This window comes from Rhipicephalus microplus, chromosome 6, assembly GCF_043290135.1.
Source record: "Rhipicephalus microplus isolate Deutch F79 chromosome 6, USDA_Rmic, whole genome shotgun sequence".
Taxonomy (NCBI): domain Eukaryota; kingdom Metazoa; phylum Arthropoda; class Arachnida; order Ixodida; family Ixodidae; genus Rhipicephalus; species Rhipicephalus microplus.
Window position 1 is genome coordinate 11,553,878 of NC_134705.1, and position 8,300 is coordinate 11,562,177.

Sequence of the window (8,300 nt, forward strand, 5' to 3'; positions counted from 1 at the left end):
GAAGCATTTCTTGAGCTCTTCAGTGAAACGATCCCACGTTGTTAAGGAATCTTCGTGGTTTTCGTACCACATCAGAGCTGTTTCCGTGAGAAACAGCGCGACATTTCCCAGTTGGTCGGTGGCATCCCAGCAGTTGTACCGGCTCACCCTTTTGTACTGTGTCAGCCACGCATCCACATCTTCTCCTGCTCTTCCCGCAAACGGGCGGGGTTCCATATAGTGATATCGAGGTGCAGCTGGCACTGACCTTTGTGTGGTTGAGAAGGTGTGACCTTCGCTCTCGGCCATGGCAGTTGGTGTCGGTGGCAGACCGGCAATACGACGGCTCCGGCGAAGTTCGAACAGCTGTGGCTCCGTGGTTCGTCGACGTATACTGTACCCAGCACCTTCCACCACTCTGTTACGCCTGAAGTAGGGGTACGGGGGTTTATTGAACGGAAGCTGGGATGGCGAGGCCGCACCGGATAAAACTGGCGAGAGATCTTCTTCTTCCCAAGTCCACACTTCTATTCCCTCTTATCAATCCGGCACATACACGTCGTAATAATATAATACCGGGAATGGGACGGCAATAGACTAGAGGCTATTGCAACAGCAATTTAAAAAAAAAACTGGGATTGCAATAGTAATCAATACGACAATCATGCAATCCTCATCAGCACAACTGCGTAGTATAAATAGAAATTTCATGCTCTGTTCTCTTCTTTGCTTTCTTTCTGTGACGCCACTGCCCATCTCACAGAAGCCCATCAGGGCCAGCATTTTAAATCAGGCACAAAAATAGAATAATCAAATTAACCATTGTGGCATGTGCCCATGGCATACGCTGGCATTTCTGTGCAATGTCTCACTATTGCTGACATAACCTACAGTAAAAAATACGTGCAGTTGGAAAGCCTGAGGAAAGGCTGGGCAATGTAACAGTATATGCGTGCTGTATAGGTCAGACTGCAATCATTCTTTGCTACTCGGATGCATTCTCTTATTGCATCAAAAAAGTGTGAGGACCTTATGCATGTTTACGATTCCTATACTTAGTCTTTAACCAGTATTACCTCTATTGCTGGCATTTAATTATCAGATGGAGCAACTGAGAAGGTAGGTGTGCTGTCGAGTAATCACAGTTATACAAGTCAAGAGAGGATTTCGCTATTTTGCTCTCAGTGACTCATCATAATGTTCATCGTACTCATCAAATAGAAGAGCCAATTAAAGTTACAGTAAGATGTAAATATTCACAGGAGCTGCCCATACCAACTGCTATGCTGGAAACACTAAGGACAAAAAGGAAGCGCATCATGGTAAACGATGCTGCCAATAAAATGGATTGTCACATGCTCAGTCATGAGGAATATCTGCACGTGCAAGTGTGCGTCTGTTTGTGTATGTGTTGGTGAAGTTGTGGCATTCCTTGAAATATAGCTGACTAATGAAGAATGTTCAGATAACATTCAACGTGCTCACTATGACTTTCATAACAATGTACTAACATCCATCATGTATACATGTAAGACTGAATCCATAAACCAGTGGTTTCTTACATGTGATTTGCCTGCATTTTTACCTGTAGAGGCTGTTGCGGAACATTTTTAATTAGCACCAGGGGATCACTCAACGAATGTTGGTAACCACTAATGACACAAATTATATACTACAGTCGAAAACCGCAATAACGAAATTGCTGGGGAAACCAAAAAATTTCGTTTTCGCGAGAATTTTGTTGCCGCGAGTATGAGGCATAAAAACAGTGATACGGCCAGCAGACCAAAAATTTATTGCCAAAAATACGATCAACTTACTTTGCCGACCCTAGCCATGCAACAACTTCAAAGCTCTCCCTTCGCACTGGAAAAAGTGGTCCATTGCTACGTCGTCATCATGTGCGTCGAAGAAAGAGCGAAGGGTGTCCAGCCCACCCTTCGCTCTTTCTTCGACGCGGGTTGTTTTGGATGCGCTAGCGCGTCGTTCCAGCTAGCAGTCTCGCTGTCAGCGGAGTTAGGGCTAAAGCCGACTGCGATGACGCGCCGCGCTCGTAGTAATCTGATCGTACATCCGGTGCGGCCACAGGTAGTAATCTGACCGTGCCGCCGCTTACAGCTTCGTTGCTTGCGACGAAGCACGTCGCCACGAGTGCGCTAGCGCGTCGTTCCTGCCCACAGTCTCGATGTCGGTGAAGTGAGGGCTAAAGACGACTCCGATGACGCGCCGCGCTCATCGTAACCTGATCGCGCATTCGCCTACTGCTCCTAACTAAAGCGTAATTATATCTTAAGTGATCATCGAGCTGTGAACACGTCACGAAGTAGCGATTTTCGAGAGCTATGTCCTCGCGACGCACAAGCAGCAGACGACGATCTCCCGGAGGGAGCATAGGGCCAATGGCGAGGCGAGTTGAGGCAACAAGGCGGCCACAGCTAATCAAGTGCCTCGAAACCACCTTCAAACCAACGCCTCCTCCAGAAAGATGCCTGAGGAATGGCTCACGCTCCCAGCACAGTTGGCCTGCCTTCAGTTTTAAACAAGCTCTGCGCGGTGGCGCTCGCGACCGACACTATCAGCACGGTGACGCACGGTACCCATAGAGTTTCCCACAATACTAACTAGAGGGAACGCTGGCGCTAGTGTCTCTGGGAGCTGCAACGCACGGCACTTCAACGAGCATGGGAATGATGGGTTAATACACACATTTGTCTAATTTTCATACTTCTGGCCTGTTTCTGGCTCCGTGTGTGCTCGTGTGGCTTGGAGCTGTTTTTTCACTAAAACATAAATTAGCAAAAGTTTACCGTTTGTGCTTCAAAGCCTTATTCTTTTAAGCATACTATTTTGAATCAAGTCCCTAAGTTCAAAAGGGTTCGTTCTTTCTTGCAAAACAAAACCGAAGCACAGCAATAAACAAAGCTGCAAGTACGATTCGCCGCCCGCAAGTACGAAGACTAGGCAAATGTGTGTACTACTCATCATTCCCATGGTCGCTGAACGATCTCAGCGCCAGAGTTCCCTCTAGTTAATTTTGAGAAACTCTATGGGTGGTACCAGCAAAGCGTTTTTCATCTGCGGCCCATAGGGGCGCGTAAGTCTAGAGTTGTTCAAGACCTGCAACTGTGCACTACAGTTTCGGAGGCTATGCAAAGTGTTGCGTTGTTGCACCGTCCGCCACAGGTGTTGCTAGCGACCAAGAACGTTTTCGAATTGAAGGAGAGAAAGGGTGTAGCAGCTGTTTTTTTTTCTCATGCGGCAGGCATCTTCCTAGAGGAGGCGTTGTTCAAACATTTGCTTTTTGTGCACTTGTTTTTAACGCGAGGAGCCAGCTGAAGGTGGAAAGTTAAACATGGGAAATGCTCTTTTCAATGAGCCCAAGAAGCCAGCTCATCGAAAACAGCGATTTCCAGAAAAAATTTCGCTACCCAGGTAGGTGAAATGAATTTCCCGAAGCACTTCTGTGTGGTTTTCAGTGCAGATATTTTGCTGTCGCCCGATCTAAGGGGCACAGCCACATCCATCCGTCCATCCATCGGATGTAATTGGCTAACACACCTGGACTAATGCGTCTTCGCATTAATAATCCGTGACGAAATCTTGAAGCCAACGTGGTGGTTTTCTCAGTCTGTGCCGGTCATCAGGTGCTTGTGGGGATTGCGCAGAGTCTTCGTGCAGTTGTGGGGTTGTGTCTTGTGTTTTCTCATGAAAGCACTTTAACTGCGTTGCACTGGCCAGCCTTGTTTCTGTGCGATTTTCTTCGTTCTGGTGATCGTGAAAGTTTCCTTGTCGCGGTCAGTAATCGTGTATGGTCCGTTGTACCAAGGATAAAACTTCCCGGCTTTGGATGATGTCTCGTACGAGACTTTATCACCTACTTCTCAGGGTGCTGGCGGATGCTTTCGGTCGTGTTTGGCTTTCATACCATTTAGGCAGGCTGTTATGTTGTCAAATGCTTCTTGCCGGACCATCTCAATTTCTTGTTGGGGCTCGTAGATGTCTACCTGCAGCTGGTGTTCAATTATCCTTCGAGGTGTGTAATTAAACAACAGTTCGAATGGTGAAATCTTGAGTCCAGCGTGGAACTGTGTGTTCACTTCGAAGGTGGTTTTGGCAAGGTATTCACTCCAGTGATCGACGTCTCCATTAACATTCTTGCGTAAAGGTGGGAGAATTCGACCGTTGGCTCTCTCAACAAGTCCGTTTGTCCGTGGTGCGTACGGCACTGTCAGCGTGTGTTCGATGTGATGATGTAGATAGTCATTCGTTGTCTTGGACGTGAACGCGCTGTTGTTGTCACTGATTATGGTTGTTGGAACTCCGAGTTTGGTGGCAATCTATTCTTCAATGGATTGGATCACATGTGATGCACACTTGCTCGGTACTGCCCGTGTGACAATGAACCTCGTAGCTGCGTCTACAGCTGTTATGACATATTTGTTCTCGTCAGCTGTGTTGATTGGCCCCACACGGTCGACGGCCGCTGTATGGAAGGGTGTTTGTGGCACCTCCCTCGGGTTGAGAGTTTCTGGTTGTACGCCTGTTGCGTTGTTGTGCTGCTGACATACCCGGCACTCTCTCACATACTGTGCGATGTCCTGGCCCATATTCTGACCGTAGTAACGTTTGGATAGTTTGGACTTCATTCGCAGTGCGTCTCCGTGACCAGCATAATCGTGGTGACTTTGCATTAGAGCAGATTGTAGCGATTTGGGCACGACAACCCATTGTATTGTCTTCCCATATCGGGTTACACTGTGCATGAGCATGCCATTGACGATCTGGTAGCTTTTGCCAGCTTTGCTTTTGTTTCTCGTTTCAGTGGCAGCTTTGATATCTTTGAGAATAGTGACCAGTTTTGCAGCTTTGCGCTGGACTTCACACAGACGTGAATCATTTGCCCTCAGCACAAACACTGCGTTCACCATTCTCGATAGTGTGTCTGCCACGGTATTTGTCTTGCCAGATGTGTGACGCACAGTGAAATGGTATGTGGGCAGGTCTAGGACCATGCGTGCAAATCGCCTGTTGGGATTCTTTTTGGACATAACATGCGTAACAGCCCAATGGTCTGTTATGAGCTCGAAATGTTCTAGTCCTTGCAGGTAACAGTGGAAACGTTGGGTTATGGCCCAGTGAGCTGCAATTGCCTCAAGTTCCGTCGACTGCTTGTGGCTGTCGCTGACGGAGACCTCTTTGCTTGCATATTCCACTACCTATGTGGTGTCACCGTGTGTCTGCGTAAGGACTGCTCCGAGCGCTGTGTGGGAGGCGTCGACATGTACTTGTGTCGGCAGGTTTGGGTTGAACGTCGCCAAGATAGGTGGCTCCATCAGTCGTTTCTTCAGCGTGTCCATGGCACCTTGATATTCAAGCGTCCAATGAACGATGACATCTTTTTTCATGAGAAGTGTCAGTGGTCGAGCAATTTTTGTGAAGTCTTTTATGTACTTGCGGTAATGTGATGCGAGTCCAAAGAATGATCTCACTTCGCTTTTTGTTTTCGGGGCCGTGTAGTTCTTTATCGCTGCAATGCGTTGTGGATCGATCTTCACTCCTTGTGATATCAGAAATCCAAGGAATGGTATCTGCTTTTCTGCAAACATAGACTTGCTGTATACAACACGCAGTCCTAAGTCATGAAGAGCCTTCAGTACCTTCTCAAGCACTTTAATGTGTTACTCACTAGTGTCAGTGAAGATGCACGCATAATCGATGTAGACGATCACATGACCACTGTCAATGAGTTCGTGAAGACCTTCATTCATGACGCTCTGCATTGTTGCGGGTGCTGTGCATAGGCCAAAAAGCATTCGTAGTGGTTCGAGGTGTCAATGTTCTGTGCCGAAAGCAGCTTTCGAAATGTCTTCTTCACGTAGTGGTATGTTCAAGAAGGCTTTCTTGACATCTAGCTTCGAATGATATCGTGATCCGGCCACTTTCCGAATGAGTGTGTCGACTTTTGGCATCGAGCAGGCTCACTTGACCGTCTTCGCATTCAAAAATTGATAGTCCACACACAATCGTTTTGGTGTAGTCTCATGGTGTGGTTGCTCGACAACGATTACAAGGGAGGCGTAGGCGGACTTTGAAGGGCGAATGATACCTCTTCTTATCCACTCGTGTGTTTCTTTCTGGATGAATCTCCTGTTGGCATCGCTTGTGCTGTAGGGCTGCATCCTGACCGGCTTTTGGTCAGTGAGCTCGATTGCATGTTCGACGTGTGTGCACAGACCCATGTCATTGTTAAGGTGGGTGAAGACATTAATGTTGTTCAGCAGAGACGTTTTCAACATTTTTGTTTGACTCTCTGTGAAATCTTCGGGAACAGGTTTACGTTGAATCAACTGGGCGATTTCTTCCGCTGATAGTAGTTGGGGCACTTCACGTGTCAATGTTGTCTTCGCATCAATGGCTCCACACACTTCGATGACGTCTGTTGAGTGGACTTCTGGTTGGCTGGACATTTCTTTGGAGTATTTGAAGCCTTCGCTCTTTACGAGGTTGTCCGTGCTCAGTTCTGTCACGAAGTTTGACAGAGACGGTTGTGTGTCCGAGTCACTGCTGGTTGATATACCGACATTCTTTTTCAGTTTTTGTATGAACTCGATACTGTGAATGCCATTATCATAGCGTTTAATATAGCCAAAGGGAATGGTCTGTCTCTAGTCAAGGCTTACCATAACTTCGTATGGAAGATTCTTGATCACTTTATCTTCTACTGTAGCACAGGCATCCCCGATGGTGATCCTCGCTTGAGTCACACCGGTTGGCTTGCACGAGTTGCCAAATGAACCACGCAATACACAGTCCACGCCAGTAGACACCTCGAAATTGTCCTTTTGTGCAAACTGCTCGTTGATGAGCGTTACTGCAGAGCCTGTGTCCCAAAGTGCTTGTGATGTGATGTCATTTACACTGGCCTATAGTAGTATTATCCTTCGCCCACTCGTCTCTGCGATGGCGACCCTATTGATGCCTTGTGGTGAGCTTTTCGCTCTGCGACGTCGCACAGCTGCTGCTTTTTCATCTTCTGTGCATGTGTCTGGATCAGGGCAGTCGATTGCTCCGTGTCCTTTCTTTTTGTAATGTGCGCACGTGTCAGCCGGCAAGCATGCATACTTAGGGCGTCGTTGTGGTCGTTGGTTCAGCTGCATTTCTCTCGCTGAGCTTTGACGATTTGCTGACTGTCGGAGGTTTTTTTTTCGTCGCTGATTCCAACATCTCGTCTATCCAGCTGTTGGGCGTAATGCAAGAACTCGGTGATAGTTCCGCGTCGCAGGTCATGAAAAGCTGATAACATGGGTTTTACGCTTGTTGCCCGTACTCCCTGTATGAGCCAGTCAACCACATCGTCGTCGGACAGTTTATACGAGGCTCGTCTGATGCGTTGGAGGCGTACGTACATATAGTCTGTCATAGTTTCGTTCTCTCATTGAGCTCTTGCGTCGACGTAGGTGACCCATTGGCAGAATAGGAGAGGCTTGTCAAGTTCAGTTTTTAATGCCGTCACCCATGATGTCCAGTCGGCCTGCAGGTGCCCGGTAGTTTGGTGCCAAGCGGCTGCGCGGCCCCTAAGTCGAGACATTCCTGCGTTGATTGTTGCTGCCTCAGTCCATGCGCACCGCTCGCGCATTGATTCTACGGCAGTCTTCCACTGAGCGAAGTTGTCTGATTCAGTTCCCGAATAGGTCGGCAGCGTTCCCGTGAGATTTGGTGTCGTAGTTATTTCTGGTGTCGTAGTTATATAGAAAGTTCGGTTCGGACTGTCATGGTCGATGTACGGGTTTTTTTAGCGCTACCGATCGACTGCGCTGATAAGTTGTTTTGCATGCTTTGATCTTGCATTTATAATTATAAGGCAGCAGTTAAATTCTCTGTAGCGCTTATTTTATTGTACGGCTTTCTCGGGGGTAATTCACCAGGTATTTATTAGTTTGTGCGTGTGTGCGTGTATAATTTTTTCGCTTGTGTTGTTGTTTTTTCTTTTGCCACCCCACGGGGGAGATTCACGTGCATTGAACACGCAAATTTCCGTAGGAGAGCTTAGACTTTCTCTTTTTCGTAGGGCAGGGCTCGAGTTTTGTAATTATCGAGTGAGACAAGTCATAGGGACAATTGTTGTCGGAAAGACATGGTTAAAAAGACTGTAAAGTGTTCAGGATGTGGGGTGGCCTTGAAAGTGGACCCAAGTGTAGAAGCGGAAGGAGACGAGGCTGACGCGAAGTGTAGGCAATGTGAGGTCGTGAGGTCGAGGAAAAAATGGAGAACGTGATGGTTGCCCAGAGTGACCTGCTGATGAGAATCACCGAACTCGAGAT